A 19,432-nucleotide genomic window follows, 5' to 3' on the forward strand; every position below is an offset into this window, starting at 1 on the left:
GAGAGATATATTTCTTCAAATTAGCAGGATAGGCCTATTTGGAACAAAACGAGCCTTTCTCCACCTTGAAAACTATGATTGGCAGGAAGATTTCCTTTCAAAAACAACCTACATTCTCATCGGGAAGCAATGTGCAGATGTTCCTGCTTCTAACATGGATGGTTTTCTTTGAAGAGATACATATGTTTCTTCAACTCAGAAGAATAGGCCTATTTAGAACAAAGAGAGGCTATGTCCACCTTGAAAAAGGTAAGTTGGAGGACGTATTTTTTTCAAAAATTAAATGAATTCTCACAGGGAAACAATGTGCTAGATACTCCTACTTCTAGCCCAGATGCTGTTCTTGTGAGAGACACATGTGTTTCTTCACTCAGCTGGATAGAGCTAATTGTAAAAAGGGAGCCAATCTCCACCTTGAAAAACCTGTTTCAGGAAATATTCCTCACAAAAACTAACACAGTTCTCCCAGGGAAACTATGTGCTATGTAGTGCAGCTTCTAACACAGATGGTTCTCTTGGAGACATAAATGTGTTTCTTCAACTCAGCTGAATAGGCCTATTTGGAACAAAGAGATTCTCTCTCGACACTGAAAAAAATCTAAGTTGTGGAGGTATTTCATTCGAAAACTAACTCAATCTCAGAGGGAAACAATGTGATAGATATTCCCACTTCTTTAACATAGATGGTTTTCTTTGGAGAGATAAATGTTTTTCTTCAAATCACCTGAATAGGTGTATAGGGAACAAAGAGAACCTATCCCCATCTTGAAAATTCTGAATAGCAGGACATATTCCTTTCAAAACCTAACTCAATTCTCAGAAGAAAACAATGTGCTAGATGCTCCTGCTTCTAACCCAGATGGTGTTCTTTCAAGACAGACATGTGTTTCTTCAACTCAGCTGAAGAGGCCTATTGGGAAGAAAGGGAGCCTATCTCCACCTTGAAAAACCTAAGTTGCCTGAAGTATTCCTTTTAAAAGAAAATCAGTTCTCACAGGGAAACAATATTCTTGACTCTCCTGCTTTTAACATGATTGGTTTACTTTGGACAGATATATGCGTTTCTTCAAATCAACAGAATAGGCCTATTTGGAACAAACATAGCCTATCTGAACCTTGAAAAACCTAAGTTGCCTGAAGTATTCTTTTTAAAAAGTAGCTCAAGTCTCACAGGGAATCAATGTGCTACATTCTGGAGCTTCTAACATAGCTGGCTTTCATTTAGAGATACATGCGTTTCTTCAACTCACATGAATGGGCCTACTTGGAACAAAGTAAGCCTACCTCAACCTTGAAAAACCTCAGCTGTAGGAAGTATTCCTTTGCCAAACTTACTCAATTCTCACAGGGAAAAAGTATGCTGGATGCTGCTGCTTCTAACACACATGGTTTTCTGTTGAGAGATACATGTGCTCCTTCAACTTAGCTGGATAGGCCAATATTGATCAAAAAGAATCTTTCTCCACCTTGAAAACTGTGATTGTTAGGACGTATTCCTTTAAGAACTAACTCAGTTCTCAGAACAAAACAATGTGCTTGATGCTCCTGCTTCTAACACAGATGGTTTTCTTTTAAGAGATACATGTGTTTCTTCAACTTAGCTGGTTAGGCCTATTTGGACGAAAACGTGGCTTTGTCCACCTTGAACACTCTGATTGGCAGGAAGTATTTCTTACAAAAACTCAATCATTTCTAAAAGGGCAACAATGTGCTAGATGTTGAAGTTTGTAACACAAATGGTTCTCTTTGTAGAGATACATTTGTTTTTTCAACTAAGCTGAATAGGCCTACTTGGAACAGAGAGCCAATATCTACCTTGAAAAGCCTAATTACCCGAACTATACCTTTTAAAAACTTACTGAATTCTCACAGGGAAACAGTGTCCTAGATGCTGAATTTTATAATGTAGAAGGTTATTTTTGGAAATACATGTGTTTATTCTACTCAGCTGTGTAGACCTCTTTGGAACAAAGAGAACCTATGTGAACCTTGGAAAACATATGTTGCAGGAAGTATTTCTTTCAAAAACTTAGTTAATTCTTTCAGGGCAAAAATGTGCTAGATGCTACTGCTTCAACACAGATGGTTTTCTTTCAAGACATACATGTGCTTGTTCAACTTAGCTAAATAGGCCTATTGGAAACAAAGAGAGCCTATCTTCACCTTGAAAAACCTAAGTTGCAGGAGGTATTCCTTTCAACAACTAATTCTGTTCTCATTGGGAAACAAAATGCTAGATGCTCTTGCTTCTGACACAAATTGTTCTCTTTGAGTAATACATGTGTTTCTCATACTCAGCCAGAAAGGCCTATTTGGAAAAAAACGAGCCTTTATCAACCTTGTTTACTCCGATTGGCAGGAAGAATTCCTTTGAAAAACTATATCTATTCTCAGAGGGAAGATATGCTAGAAGTTCCTGCTTCTAACGTAGAAGTGTTTCTTTGGAAAGATACATGCGTTTCTTCACCTCAGCTGGATAGGCCAATATTGAAAAGAGAGCCAATATCCTTCTTGAAAATCCTAACTTGCAGAAAGATTTCTTTCAAAAGCTAACTGAATTTTCAGAAGGAAACAATGTGCTAGTTGCTGCAGCTTCTAACATAGATGGTTTTCTTCAGAGAGACCCACGTGTTTTGACTTCTGAGCAGAATAGGCCTATATGGAACAAAGAGAGCCTATCTCAACCTTATAAAACTTAACTTTCAGGAGGTATGTATTTCAAAAATTAACTCAATTCTCACAGTGAAACAATGTGTTAGATACTCCTGCTTCTAACACAGATGGATTTCTTTCGAAAGATACGTATTTTTCTTCACCTCAGCTGAATAGGTCTATTTGGAACCAAGAGAGCCTGTCTACACTTTGACAAACCTAAGTTGCAGGAAGAATTCCTTTCAAAAACTAACAGAATTCACACAGGGAAATAATTTCCTATATGCTGAAGCTTATAATATAGACAGCGTTCTTTGGAGAGATACATTTGTATTTTCCACTCAGCCAAATATTCCTATTGGAACAAAGTTAGCCTATCTCCACCTTCAAAAAACTTAAATGCAGAAACGATTCCTTTCAAAAACTAACTAAATTCTCAGAGGGTAGCAATGTTCAACATGTTCCTCCTTTTTATACTGATGGTTCTCTTTACAGAGATATATCTGTTTTTCCACACAGCTGAGTATGCCTATTGTGCACAAAGATAGCTTATTTGCACCTTGATGAACCTAGTTACCCGACTACACCTTTTAAAAACTAACTCAATTCTCATAGGAAACAATGTGCTAGAAGCTGCAGCTTCTAACATAGATTGTTTTCGTGTAGAGGTACATGTGTTTCTTCAACTGAGCTGAAAGGGCCTATTTGGAAGAAAGTGACTCGATCACTACCTTGAGAAACCTAAATTGCAGGAAGCAGTCTTTTTAAAAACTTATTCAATTGTCACTGGATACAATGTTTTAGAGGCTCCTGCTTCTAACACAGATGGTTTTCCTTCAGGAGATACCTGTGTTTATTCAAATTAGCTAAATAGGCCTATTAGAAACACAAAAAAAAATCTATCTCCACCTTGAAAAACCTATGCTTGAGTAGGTATTCTTTTCAAAAATTAACTGAGTTCTCACAGAAAAACAATGTGCAAAGGCTCCTGCTTCTTCACAAATGTTTTTTTTTTCTTTTATTATTCATATGTGCATATAAGGCTTGGGTCATTTCTCCCCCCTGCCCCCACCCCCTCCCTTACCACCCACTCTGCCCCCTTCCTCTCCCCCACCCCCTCAATACCCAGCAGAAACTATTTTGCCCTTATTTCTAATTTTGTTGTAGAGAGAGTATAGCTATAATAGGAAAGAACAAGGGTTTTTGCTGGTTGAGATAAGGATAGCTTTACAGGGCATTGACTCACACTGATTTCCTGTGCATGTGTGCTACCTTCTAGGTTAATTCTTTTTGATCTAAGCTTTTCTCTAGTTCCTGGTCCCCTTTTCCTATTGGCCTCAGTTGCTTTTAAGGTATCTGCTTTAGTTACTCTGCGTTAAGGGCAACAAATGCTAGCTAGTTTTTTAGGTGTCTTACCTATCCTCACCCCTCCCTTATGTGCTCTCGCTTTTATCATGTGCTCAAAGTCCAATCCCTTTGTTGTGTTTGCCCTTGATCTAATGTCCACATATGAGGGAAAACATACGATTTTTGGTCTTTTGGGCCAGGCTAACCTCACTCAGAATGATGTTCTCCAATTCCATCCATTTACCAGTGAATGATAACATTTCGTTCTTCTTCATGGCTGCATAAAATTCCATTGTGTATAGATACCACATTTTCTTAATCCATTCGTCAGTGGTGGGGCATCTTGGCTGTTTCCATAACTTGGCTATTGTGAATAGTGCCGCAATAAACATGGGTGTGCAGGTGCCTCTGGAGTAACCTGTGTCACAGTCTTTTGGGTATATCCCCAAGAGTGGTATTGCTAGATCAAATGGTAGATCAATGTCTAGCTTTTTAAGTAGCCTCCAAATTTTTTTCCAGAGTGGTTGTATTAGTTTACATTCCAACCAACAATGTAAGAGGGTTCCTTTTTCCCCGCATCCTCACCAACACCTGTTGTTGGTGGTGTTGCTGATGATGGCTATTCTAACAGGGGTGAGGTGGAATCATAGCGTGGTTTTAATTTGCATTTCCTTTATTGCTAGAGATGGTGAGCATTTTTTCATGTGTTTTTTGGCCATTTGAATTTCTTCTTTTGAGAAAGTTCGGTTTAGTTCACTTGCCCATTTCTTTATTGGTTCATTAGTTTTGGGAGAATTTAGTTTTTTAAGTTCCCTATATATTCTGGTTATCAGTCCTTTGTCTGATGTGTAGTTGGCAAATATTTTCTCCCACTCTGTGGGTGTTCTCTTCCGTTTAGAGACCATTTCTTTTGATGAACAGAAGCTTTTTAGTTTTATGAGGTCCCATTTATCTATGCTATCTCTTAGTTGCTGTGCTGTTGGGGTTTTGTTGAGAAAGTTCTTACCTATACCTACTAATTCCAGAGTATTTCCTACTCTTTCCTGTATCAACTTTAGAGTTTGTGGTCTGATATTAAGATCCTTGATCCATTTTGAGTTAATCTTGGTATAGGGTGATATACATGGATCTAGTTTCAGTTTTTTGCAGACTGCTAACCAGTTTTTCCAGCTGTTTTTGTTGAAGAGGCTGCTATTTCTCCATCGTATATTTTTAGCTACTTTGTCAAAGACAAGTTGGTTATAGTTGTGTGGCTTCATATCTGGGTCCTCTATTCTGTTCCACTGGTCTTCATGTCTGTTTTTGTGACAGTACCATGCTGTTTTTATTGCTACTGCTTTGTAATGTAGTTTGAAGTCAGGTATCGTGATACCTCCTGCATTGTTCTTTTGACTGAGTATTGCCTTGGCTATTCGTGGCCTCTTGTGTTTCCATATAAATTTCACAGTAGATTTTTCAATCTCTTTAATGAATGTCATTGGAATTTTGATGGGAATTGCACTAAACATGTAGATTACTTTTGGGAGTATCGACATTTTTACTATGTTGATTCTACCAATCCATGAGCATGGGAGATCTCTCCACTTTCTATAGTCTTCCTCAATCTCTTTCTTCAGAAGTGTATAGTTTTCCTTGTAGAGGTCTTTCACATCTTTTGTTAGGTTTACACCTAGGTATTTGATTTTTTTTGAGGCTATTGTTAATGGAATTATCTTCATGTATTCTTTTTCAGTTTGCTCATTGTTAGTGTATAGAAATGCTAATGATTTTTCTATGTTGATTTTATATCCTGCTACCTTGCTATAGCTATTGATGATGTCTAGAAACTTCTGAGTAGAGTTTTTTGGGTCTTTAAGGTATAGGATCATGTCATCTGCAAATAGGGATATTTTGACAGTATCTTTACCTATTTGTATTCCTTTTATTCCTTCTTCTTGCCTAATTGCTCTGGCTAGGAATTCCAGTACTATGTTGAATAGGAGTGGAGATAATGGGCATCCTTGTCTGGTTCCTGATTTTAGAGGGAATGGTTTCAGTTTTTCTCTGTTAAGTACAATGCTGGCTGTAGGTTTGTCATATATAGCTTTTATAATGTTGAGGTACTTTCCTTCTATTCCTAGTTTTCTTAGAGCTTTTATAATGAAATGGTGTTGGATCTTATCAAAGGCTTTTTCTGCATCTACTGAGATGATCAAGTGGTTTTTGTCTTTCCTTCTGTTAATGTGGTTTATTACGTTTATTGATTTTCATATGTTGAACCACCCCTGCATCCCTGGGATGAAGCCTACTTGGTCGTGGTGAATAATCTTTTTGATGTGTTGTTGAATTCGGTTTGCCATTATTTTGTTGAGGATTTTTGCGTCAATGTTCATTAAGGAGATTGGCCTATAGTTCTCCTTTTTGGAGATGTCTTTGCCTGGTTTTGGGATAAGTGTAATACTGACTTCATAAAATGTGTTTGGCAGTTTTCTTTCCCTTTCTATTTCATGGAAGAGTTTAAGGAGGGTTGGTATCAGTTCTTCTTTAAAGGCCTGATAGAATTCAGCAGAGAATCCATCAGGTCCTGGACTTTTCTTTTTGGGGAGACTCTTGATTGCTGCTTCAATTTAATTTTGTGTTATAGATCTATTCAGGTGATTAATTTCCTCTTGGTTCAGTTTTGGATGGTCATATGTATCTAGAAATCACAGATGTTTTTCTTTTGTGAGATGCATGTGTTCCTTGAACTCAGCTGAAAAGGCCTAGTTGGAAAGAAATAACCTATTTACACTTGGATATCCTACATCCTGGATATATTCCTTTCAAAAACTAACCAAATTCTCACAGGGAATCAATGTGCTAGGTGCTGCACTTTCTAACATAGAGGGTTTTCTTCAGACAGACACATGTGTTTTGACTTCTGAGCAGAATAGGCCTATTTGGAACTAAGAGAGCCCATGGCAGCCTAGATAAACCTAACTTGCAGGAGGTATTTCTTTCAAAAATTAACTCAATTCTCAAAGGAAAACAAAGTGCTAGATACTCCTGCTTCTAACACAGATGGATTTCTTTAGAAAGATGCATGTTTTCCTTCACCTCAGATGAAAAGGCCTATTGGGAACCAAGATAGCCTGTCTACACCTTGACAAACCTAAATTGCAGGAAAAATTCCTTTCCAAAACTAACTCGATTCTCACATGGAAACAATGTGCTAAACCCCCCTGCTTCTGACATACATGGGATTCTGTGGAGAAATATATTTTTTCAAATTAGCAGGATAGGCCTATTTGGAACAAAATGAGCCTTTCTCCACCTTGAAAACTATGATTGGCAGGAAGAATTCCTTTCAAAATCTATCTGCATTCCCACCACGAAGCAATGTGCTAAATGTTAATGCTTTTAACATGAATGGTTTTCTTTGGAGAGTTACATGTGGTTATTCAACTCAGCTTACTAGGCCTATTTGGAACCAAGACAGCCGATCTCCACCTTGAAATCCCAACAGTGCAGGAAGCATGTTTTTCAAAAACTACCCAAATTATCACAGAGAAAGAATGTGCTTGATGGTCCTGCTTCTAACACAGATGGTTTTCTCTGGGGAGACACATGTATTTCTTAGTCACCTGAGTAGGACAATTTGGAAAAAAGGGAGCCTATCTCCACCATGAAAAACCTATGTTGCAGGCAGTATTCCTTTCAAAAACTAACTCAGTTTTCACAAAGAAAGAATGTGCTAGATGTTCCTGCTTCTAAGAGAAATCATTCTCTTTCCGGTGATACATGTTTTTCTTCAACTTAGCTAAATAGGCCTACTTGGAAAAAGAGAGCCAACCTCCTCCTTGAAAACCCTAAATTGAAGGAGGTATTCCTTTCAAAGACTATCTCAATTCTTACAGGGAAACAACGTGCTAGATAATCGTGCTTCTGACTCAAATCGTTTTCTTTGGAGAGATATATGTGCTCCTTCAAGTCAGTTGAGAAGGTCAGTTTGGAGCAAACATAGCCTATTTCCTCCTTCAAAATCCTAAGTTGCAAAAAGTATTCCTTCAAAAACTCACTCAGTTCTCCTAGGGAAACATTATGCGAGATGTTCCTGCTTCTGACACTAACAGTTTTCTTATGAGAGCTACATGCGTTTCTTCCACTCAGCTGAGTAGGACTATTTGGAACAAAGAGAAGCTATATCCACCTTGAAAATCTAAGTTGCAGGAAGTATTCCTTTAAAAAACTAATGCATTTCTCACAAGGAAACAATGTGCTAGATGTGGAAGTTTATCACCTAAGTGGTTTTCTTTGTAGAGATCCATGTGGTTATTCCACTCTGGTTAACAGGCCTATTTCGAACAAAGAGAGCCTATCTCCACCTGGAAAAACCTAAGTTGCAGGAAGTATTTATTTCCAAAAGTGCCTCAATTTTCACAGGGAAACAAAGTGCTAGATGCTTCCGGTTCTAACACAAATAGGTTTCCCTATAGAGATACATGTGGTTATTCAACTCAGCTTAATAGGCCTATTTGGAAGAAAGAGAGCCTATTCCTCCTGGAAAACCTAGGATGCAGGAAGTATTTCTTTCAAAAAACTAACTGAAAGATTACAGGGAAACAATGTGCTAGGTGCTCCTGGTCCTAACACAGATAGTTTTCTTTTGAGAGATACATGTGTTTCTTCAACTTACCTAGATATTCCTATTTGGAACAAACTGAGCCTCTCTCCAACTTGAAAACTCTGATTGGAAGTATGTATTCTTTCAAAAACTACCTCAATTCTCACTGGGAAATAATTTCCCAGATGTTGAAGCTTATAACATAGATGGTTTTCTTTGGAGAGATATATGTGTTTGTTCCACTTGGCTAAATAGGCCTATTTGGAACATAGAAAACCAATATACACTTAGAAAAACCTAAGTTGTAGGAAGTATTCCTTTCAAAAACTTACTCAATTCTCACATAGAAACAATGTACTAGATTCTCCTCCTTCTAACACAGATGGTATTCTTATAAGAGATACATGCATTGCTTCAAGTCAGCTGAATAGGACTATTTGGAACAAAGAGAGGCTATATCCACCTTGAAAAACCTATATCACAGGAAGTATTCCTTCCAAAAACTAATGCACTTCTCACAAGGAAACAATGTACTAGAGGCTCCTGTTTCTAACACAGATACATTTCTTTCCAGAGATACATGTGTTTCTTCAAGTCAGCTGAATAGGCCTATTTCGAAAGAAGAGAACCTTTCTTCACCTGGAATAACATAATTTCCAGAAAGTATTCCTTTCAACAACTAACTCTATTCTCACAGGAAAACAATGTCTTAGATGCTTCTTCTTCTTACACAGATGGCTTACTTCTGTGACATTCTGTGTTTCTTCAATTTAGCAGAATAGGCCTACTTGGAACAATTGGAGCCAATCTCCACGTTGAAAACCCTAAGTTGCAGGAAGTATTCCTATCAAAACTAACTCAGTTCTCCCCAGGAAAGAATGTGCAAGATGCTCCTGTTCTAACATAGATGGTTTTCTTGCGAGAGATACATGTGTTTCTTCAAGTTAGCTTGATCAGCCTATTTTGAACAAAATAAGCCTTTCTCCACCTTGAAAACTCTGATTGGCAGGATGTATTCCTTTCTAAAACTAACTCACTGGTTACAAAGAAACAATGTGCTAAATGCTCCTGCTTCTAACAGAGAATTTTCTTTCGGGATATAAGTGTGTTCCTTCAACTCAACTGAATAACCTATTAGGAACAAAGACAGCCTATCACCACCTTAAATTCTAAGTTTCAGGAAGTATTCCTTCCAAAAAGTAACTAGTAAGCTAGATGCTCCTGCTTTTAACAAAGATTGTTTTCTTTTGAGAAATACATGTGTTTCTTTGCCTCAACTGAAAAGCCCTGTTTGGAACAAAGAGAGCCTATCTCCACCTTGGAAAACCTATGTTGCCAGAGGTATTCATCAATAACTAACACTTCTCACAGAAAAACCATGTGCTAGATGCCTCTTGTTCTAACACAGGTGATTTTCTTTGGAGAGATACAGGTGTATCTTCACATCACCTGAGTAGGCCAAACTGGAACAAAGAGAGGCTATCTCCACCTTGAAAAATCTAAGTTGCAGCAATTATTCCTTTCAAAAATTAACTCAATTCTACAGGAGGACAATGTGCTTCATGCTCCTGCTTCTAACACAGATGGTTTCTTTCGAGAGATATATGTGTTTCTTAAACTCCGCTGAATAGGCCTGTTTGAATCAAAGAGAGCCTGTCTTCATTATAAAAAGTCTAGCATGCAGGAAGTATTCCTTTCAAGAACTAACACAGATCTCACAAGGAAACAGTGTCCTAGAGGCTGAAGCTTACAACATACATGGTTTTCTTTGGAGGAATACCTGTGTGTCTTCCTTTCAGCTGAATAGGCCTGTTGGAACAAAGTTTGCCTATCTCCATTTTCAAAAACTTTATTTGCAGAAAGTATTCCTTTGAAAAACTATCTCAATTCTCACAGGAAAGCAATTTTCCAGATGCTCTTGCTTCTTCCACAAATGCTTTTCTTTCCAGAGATATATGTGTTGCTTCAACTCAGCTGAGTAGGCCTATTTGGCACAAAGCAAGCCTGTCTCCACCTTAAAAAAAGGTAACTGGCAGTAAGTATTAATTTCAAAAACCATCTAGCACAGGGAAACACTGTGCTAGATTCTCCTGCTTCTAAAAATGTGGTTTTCAATGGAGATATAGTTATGTTTCTTCAACTCAGCTGAATAGGCCTCTTTAGGATTAAGATAGCCTATCTCCACCTTGAACAACATAACTTTGAGGAAGTATTCCCTTGAAAAAGTAACTCAATTCTCACAGGGAAACAATGTGCTAGGTGCTCCTACTTTTAACACAGATGATTTTTGTTCAAGGGATGCATGTGTTTCTTCAACTCAGGTGAATAGGTTTATTTGAAATCACAAGAGGCAATCACCACCTTGAAAAATCTAAGATGCAGGAAGTATTCCTTTTTAAAACTACTTCAATTCTCATAGGGAAACAATGTGCTACATGCTTATGCTTTTTATATAGATGGTGTTCTTTGGACATATACATGTGGTTCTTCAGCTCAGCTGAATAAGCCTGTTTGGAGCACGGAGAGCCTATCTCCACCTTGAAAACCGTAAATTGCAGGAAGTATGCCTTTCAAAACGTAATTCAATTCTCACAGGGAAGCATTCCTACTTTTTATACAGATGGTCTTGTTTCGAGAGATATATGAGTTTTTTCAAGTTGCTGGTCAGGCCTATGTGGAATAAAATGAGCCTTTCTCCACCTTGAGTAGTCTGATTGGCAGCACGTCTTCCTTTCAAAAACTAACTGAATTCACATAGGAGAACAATGTGCTCCTTGATCCTGCTTCTAACACAGATGATTTTCTTTAGGGAGATACATGTGTATCTTCAACTGAGATGAAAAGGTCTATTTGGAACAAACATAGTCTATCACCGAATTGAAATACCTAAGTTGCAGGAAGTGTCCATTTCAAAAACTAACTCATTTCTCACAGGGAATCTTTATTGTAAATTTTCCTGCTTCTATCACAAATGGGTTTCTTTGGAGAGATACATGTGTTTATTCCAACTCAGCTGAATAGGCCTACTTGGATCAAAGACAGTCTATCTCCACCTTAAAAAATCTAAATTTCAGGAAGTTTCAAAACAACTCATTCTCACATGGAATCAATGTGATTGATTCTCCTCCTGCTTACACAAATGGTATTCTTTTGTGAGATACACGTGCATCTTCAACTCAGCTCAAAAGGCCTATTTGGAACAACCTAGCCTACCTCCACCTTGAGAATCCTACCTGGCAGGATATATTCCTTTCAAAATATAACACATTTCTCACATGGACACAATGTGTTGATGTTGAAGTTCATAATATTGATGGTTTCTTTGGAGAAATATATGTGTTTCTTCAACTGAGCTGAGTAGGCCAATTTAGATCTAAGAGAGCCTAACGCCATCTTGAAAAATCTCCATTTCTGGAAGTATTACTTTCCAAAACTTTCTACATTCTCACAGGGACGCCATGGGCTCCATGCTCCTGTTTCTAATACAGATGGTTTTGTTTTGAAAGATACATGTGTTTCTTCAAGTTACTGGACAGGCCTTTTTGGAACAACAAGAGCCTTTCTCCACCTTGAAAACTATGATTGGCAGGAAGAATTCCTTTCAAAAACTATGTCCATTCTCAACAAGAAGCAATGTGCAAGAAGTTCCTGCTTCTAACATGGACGGTTTTCTTTGGAGAGATACATGTGTTTCTTCAACACAGCAGAATAGGAGTATTTAGAACCAAGAGAGCCTATGTCCACCTTGAAAAAGGTAAGTTGCAGGACTTATTTCTTTCAAAAACTAACTCAATTCTCCCAAGGATACAATGTGCTAGATGCTCCTGGTTCTAACACAGATAGGTTTCTTTCGAGAGATACCTGTGTTTCTTCACTCAGCTGCATAGATCTATTTGGAACAAAGGGAGTCTACCTCGACCTTGAAAAACCTAAGTTGCTGGAAGTATTCCTCTGAAAATTTAACTGAGTTCTCCCAGGGAAACAATGTGCTAGGAGGTGCAGCTTCTATCATAGATTGTTCTCTTGGAGACATAAATGTGTTTCTTCAACTCAGCTGAATAGGCCTATTTGGAAAAAAGAGATTCTCTTTTGACATTGAAAAACCTAAGTTCCTGGAGGTATTTGGTTCAAAAACTAACTCCATCTCAGAGGGAAACAACCTGCTAGATATTCCAGCTTCTAACCTAGATGGTTTTCTTTGGAGAGATAAATGTTTTTCCTCAAATCAGCTGAATTGGTGTATATGGAACAAAGAGAACATATCCCCATCTTGAAAACTCTGAATGGCAGGGTGTATTCCTTTCAAAATCTAACTAAATTCTCAGAGGGAAACAATGTGCTAGAGGCTACTCCTTCTAACTCAGACGGTGTTCATTCAAGAGACATATGTGTTTCTTGAACTCAGCTGAAGAGGCCTGTTTGGAAGAAAGGGAGCATATCTCCACCTTGAGAAACCTAAGTTGCCTGAAATATTCCTTTTAAAAACAAAATCAATTCTCAGAGGGAAACAATGTGCTTGATCCTCCTGCTTCTAACATAGATGGTTTTCTTTGGAGAGATATTTGTGTTTCTTCAAATCAGCTGAATAGGCCTATTTGTAACAAGAGGTTATCTCCACCTGGAAAATCATAAGTTGCAGGTAGTATTCCTTTCAAAATTAATTCAGTTCTCAAAGGGAAAGAATGTGCTAGATGCTCCTGCTTCTAACACAGATGGTTTTCTCTGGGAAGATACATGTATTTCTTAGTCACCTGCGTAGACCAATTTGGAACAAAGAGAGCCTATCTCCACCTTGAAAAACCAAAGTTGCAGCCGTGTTCCTTTCAAAAACTAACTCAGTTTTCACAGGAAAGAACTTGCTTGATGTTCCTGCTTCTAAGGGAGTTCGTTCTCTTCCTCGAGATAGTTGTGTTTCTTCAACTTAGCTAAATAGGCCGATTTGGAACAAAGAGAGCCTACCTCCTCCAAAACCTAAGTTGAAGGAGTTTTTCCTTTCAAAGACCAACTCCATTCTTACAGGGAAACAATGTGCTAGATACTCATGCTTCTGACACAAGGGTTTTCTTTGGAGAGATATATGTGTTCCTTCAACTCCACTGAAAAGTCCTATTTGGAACAAACATAGCCTATTTCCACCTTCCAAATGCTAAGTTGCAGAAAGTTTTCCTTACCAAACTAACTCAGTTCTCCTAGGGAAACATTATGCTATATGCTCCTGCTTCTAACACTAATTGATTTCTTTTGAGAAATACATGTGTTTCTTCAACTCAGCTGAATAGGCATATTTAGAACAAAAAGAGGTTATATCCACCTTGAAAAATCTAAATTGCAGGAAGTGTTCCTTTCTAAAATTAATGAATTTCTCACAGGAAACCATGTGTTAGATGCAGTTTATAATGTAGACATTTCTTTGGAGAGTTACATGTGGTTATTCAACTCAGCTTAATAGGCCTATTTGGAACAAAGAGAACCAATCTCCACCTCAAAAACCTATGGGACAGGAAGTACTTCTTTCAAAAACTATCTCAATTCTCACAGAGAAAGAATGTACTTCATGCTCCTGCTTCTAACACAGATGGTTTTCTCTGGGGAGATACATGTATTTCTTAGTCACTGGAGCAGGCCAATTTGGAACAAAGGAAGCCTACCCCCACCTTGAAAAACGTAAGTTGCAGGCAGTGTTCCTTTCAAAAACTAACTCAGTTTTCACAGGGACAGAATGTGCTAGATGCTTCTGCTTCTAAGAGAGATCGTTCTCTTACGCGAGATACATGTGTTTCTTCAACGTACTAAATTGGCCTATTTGGAACAAAGAGAGCCTACTTCCCCCTTGAAAAACCTAAGTTGAAGGAGGTATTCCTTTCAAAGACTATCTCAATTCTTACAGGGAAACAATGTTGTAGATACTCGTGCTTCTGACTCAAATTGTTTTCTTTGGAGAGATATATGTGCTCCTTCAAGTCAGTTGAGAATGTCTGTTTGGAGCAAACATAGCCTATTTCCTCCTTCAAAATCCTAAGTTGCAAAAAGTATTCCTTCAAAAACTCACTCAGTTCTCCTATGGAAACATTATGCGAGGTGCTCCTGCTTCTGACACTAACGGTTTTCTTATGAGAGCTACATGTGTTTCTTCCACTCAGCTGAGTAGGACTATTTGGAACAAAGAGAAGCTATATCCACCTTGAAAAATCTAAGTTGCAGGAAGCATTCCCTTCAAAAACTAACTCAATTCTCAGAGTGAAACTAAGTTCTAGATGCTCCTGCTTTTAACAAAGATTGTTTTCTTTTGAGAAATACATGGGTTTTTTCACCTCAACTGAAAAGCCCTTTTTGGAACAAAGAGAGCCTATCTCCACCTTGGAAAACCTAAGTTGCCAGAGGTATTCCTTCAAAAACTAACACTTCTTACAGATAAACCATGTGCTAGATGCCCCTGGTTCTAACACACGTGGTTTTCTTTGTAGAGCTACATGTGTATCTTCACATCACCTGAGTAGGCCAAACTGGAACAAAGGGAGCCTATCTCCACCTCGAAAAATCTAAGTTGCATCAATTATTCCTTTCTAAAACTAACTCAATTCTACAGGAGCACAATGTGCTACATGGTCCTGCTTCTAATACAGATGGTTTCTTTCAAGAGATATATGTGTTTCTTAAACTCAGCTTAATAGGCCTGTTTGAATCACAGAGAGCCTGTGTTCACCATAAAAAAATCTAGGTTGCAGGAAGTATTCATTACAAAAACTCATACAGTTCTCACACAGAAACGATGTCCTAGATGCCTAACCTTACAACATACATGCTTTTCTTTGGAGGGATACCTGTGTGTCTTCCCCTCAGCTGAATAGGCCTATTGGAACAAAGTTTGCCTAGCTTTATTTTCAAAAACCTTATTTGCAGGAAGTATTCCTTTGAAAAACAAACTCATTTCTCACAGGAAAACAATACTGTAGATGCTCCTGCTTTTTCCACAGATGCTTTTCTTTCCAAAGATATACGCGTTTCTTCAACTCCGCTGAGTAGGCCTATTTGGCACATTGAGTGCCTATCTCCATCTTGAAAAACGTAAGTGGCAGGAAGTATTAATTTCAAAAACCATCTCTGTTCTAACTTTTAATCATTGTGCTAGATTTTCCTGCTTCTAAAAAGGTGGTTTTCATTGGAGAGATAGTTGTGTTTCTTCAACTCAACTGAATAGTTCTCTTTAGGACTAAGATAGCCTAACTCCACCATTAACAACATAAGTTTGAGGAATATTCCTTTCAGAAAGTAATTCAATTCTCACAGGGAAAAAATATGCTAGATGCTCCCACTTCTAACACAGATGGCTTTCTTTCAAGCGATACCTTTGTTTCTTTAACTCAGGTGAATAGGTTTATTTGTAATGAATTGAGCCTATCTCCACCTAGAAATATCTAAGTTGCAGGAAGTATTCCTATTAAAAACTGACTGAATTCTCACAGGGAAACAAGGTGCTAGATGCTCCCACTTCTAAAATAGATAGTTTTCCTTTGAGAGATACATGTCTTTCTTCAATTCAGCTGAATAGGCCTATTTGGAACAAGAGAGGCTATCTCCACCTGTAAAATCCTAAGTTGCAAGAAGTATTCCATAGAAAAATTAACTCAGTTCTCAAAGGGAAACAATGTGCTAGATATTCCTTCTTCTGACAATAACTGTTTTCTTTTGAGAGATACATGTGCTTCTTCAACTCAGCTGAAAAGGCTTATTTGCAAAAAACATAGCCTCTCTCCACCTTGAAAAATCTAAGTTGCAGGAAACATTCCTTTAAGAAACTATCTCATTTCTGCCAGGTAAAGGGTGTGCTACATGCTCCTGCTTTTAACACAGATGATTTTCTCTCAAGAGATACTTGTGTTTCATCAATCAGCAGGATAGGCTTATTTGGAACAAAAGGAGCCTTTCTCCACACAGAATCTATTATTGTGAGGAATATTTCTTACAAAAACTAACTCATTTCTAACAGGGAAACAATGTGCTAGATGCTGAAGTTTATAACGAAGATGGTTTTATTTGCAGAGATACCTGTGTTTCTTCAAGCCAATACTACTATTTGGAACAAAGAGAGTCTATCTCCACCTTGAAAATCTAACTTGCATGAATTATTCCTTCAAAAACTAACACAATTCTCACAGGGAGCAATCTGCTAGTTGCCCCTGCTTCTAACATAGATGGTTTTGTTTGGAGAGATATATGTGTTTCTTCAGTTCAGCTGAATATGCCTATTTGGAACAAAGAGAGCTTATCTCTACTTTGAAAAACCTAAGTTGCCCATAGTATTACATGTAAAAACTAACTGAATTCTCACATGGAAACAATGTGCCAGGTGCTGCAGTTGCTAACATAGATGGTTCTCTTGGAGAGATAAATGTATTTATTCAACTCAGCTGAATGGGTGTATTTTGAACAAAGTGATCATATCTCAACCTTGAAAACCCTACGTTGCATGAAGTAGTCATTTCAGAAACTTACTCACTTCTCACAGGAAAACAATGTGCTAGATTTCCTGCTTCTAACACAGGTTGTTTTCTTTTGAGGATATGTGTATTTCTGCAAGTTAGCTGTATAGGGCTCTGTGGAAAAAAATGAAATTCATTTCAAAAGCTAACTCAATTCTCACAGGGAAACCAAGTGTTAGATGCTCCTGCTAATAGTTCAGATGGTGTTCTTTTAAGAGACACATGGGTTTCTTCAACTCAGCTGAACGGGCCTATTTCAAACAAAGAGCCTATCACCACCTTGAAAATCCTAAGATGCAGGAAGTACTCCTTCAAAAACTAACTCAATTCTCACAGGGAAACAATGTGCTAGAAGATGCAGCTTCTAACATAGATGGTTTTCTTTGGAGAGACACAAGTTTTTCTTCAACTCAGCTGAACAGTCCTTTTTGTAACAAAGGGAGCCTATCTCCATATTGAAAATACTAAGTTGCAGGATATATTTCTTTAAAAAACTAACTCCATTCTCACAGGGAAACAATGTGCAAGATCCTGCAGGTTCTAATATACATGGTTTTTTTGCAGAGATTCATGTGTTTTTCAACAATCTGAAGGTGCCTATTTGGAACAAAATGAGCCTATCTTAACATTGCAAAACTTAAGTTGCAGGAAATATTCCTTTGCAAAACTTACTCAATCTCATTGGGAAACAATGTGCTAGATGCTTCTGCTTGGAACACAGTTGGTTTTCTGTCAAAAGATACATGTGTTTCTTCAAATTAGCTTGATAGCCCTATTTTGAACAAAATAAGCCTTCCTCCACCTTGAAAACTTTCATTGACAGAAGGCAATCCTTTATAAAACTAACTCACTTGCTACAAAAAAAGACCAAACTGCTAGATGCTCCTGCTGCTAAAAAAGAATGTTTTCTTTTGAGAAATACATGTGTTTCTTCAACTCAGCTGAATGGCCTCTTTGGAACAAAGAGCACCACTCTCCACCTGGAAAAACCTAAGTTGCGGATGTATTCCTTCAAAAACTAATAAAATTCTCACAGAGAATCAATTTGCTAGATGCCCCTGGTTCTAACACGGGTGGTTTTATTTGAGGAGATACATGTGTATCTTCATGTCACCTGAGTAGGCCAAATTAGGACAAAGGGAGCCTATCTTCACCTTGAAAAACCTAAGTTGCAGGAAGTATTCCTTTCAAAAACTAATCGAATTCTCACAGGAATACAATGTGCTACATGCTCCTGCTTCTAACACGGATCTTTTTTTTGAGATATACATGTGTTTCTTACACTCAGCTGAAGAGCCCTGTGTGAATCTAAGAAAGCCTATCTTCACCATTAAAAATCTAGGTTGCAGGAAGTATTCCTTTCAAAAACTAACACAATTCTCACAGGAAAGCAATGTTCTAGATGCTCCTGCTTTTTACACAGATTCTTTTCTTTCCAGAGATATATGTTTCTTCAACTCAGCTGAGTAGGCCTATATGGCACAAACAGAGCCTATCTCCACCTTGAAAAACCCAAGTCGCAGGAAGTATTAATTTCAAAAACCATCTCTGTTCTAACCAGAAAGCAATGTGCTAGATTCTCCTGCTTCTAAACAGGTGGTTTTCATTGGAGAGATAGTTGTGTTTCTTCAACTCAGGTGAACAGGCCTCTTTAGGACTAAGAGAGCTTACCTCCACCTTGAACAACATAAGTTTGAGGAAGTATTCCTTTCAGAAAGCAATTCAATTCTCACAAGGAAACAATGTGCGTGCTAGATGCTCATGCTTCTAACACAGAAGGTTTTCTTTCAAGGGATACATGTGTTTCTTCAACTCAGGTGAATAGGTTTATTTGGAATAACAAGAGGCTATCACCACCTTGAAAAATCTACATTGCAGAAAATATTCCTTTTTAAAACTACCTCAATTATCATAGGGAAACAATGTGCTACATGCTCCTGCCTTGAATATAGATGGTATTCTTTGGAGAGATACATGTGTTTATTCAGCTCAGCAGAATAAGCCTATTTCAAACAAAGATAGCCTTCCTTCACCTGGAACAACATAATTTCCAGAAAGTATTCTTTTCAACAACTAACACAATTCTCACAGGGAAATAATGTCCTAGATGCTCCCGCTTCTAACACAAATGATTTTCTTTCGAGTGATACTTGTGTTTCTTCAGCTTAGCTGAATAGGCCTATTTGGAACTAATTGAGCCTATCTCCACCTTGAAAAACCTAAGTTGCAGGAAGTGTTCCTATTAAAAGCAACTACATTCTCACAGGGAAACAAGGTGCTAGATACTCCTGCTTCTAAAATAGATGATTTCTATTGAGAGATACATGTGTTTCTTCAACTAAGCTGAATAGGTCTATTTGGAACAAAATGG

Source organism: Castor canadensis, chromosome 17 (genome assembly GCF_047511655.1).
Source record: "Castor canadensis chromosome 17, mCasCan1.hap1v2, whole genome shotgun sequence".
NCBI lineage: Eukaryota > Metazoa > Chordata > Mammalia > Rodentia > Castoridae > Castor > Castor canadensis.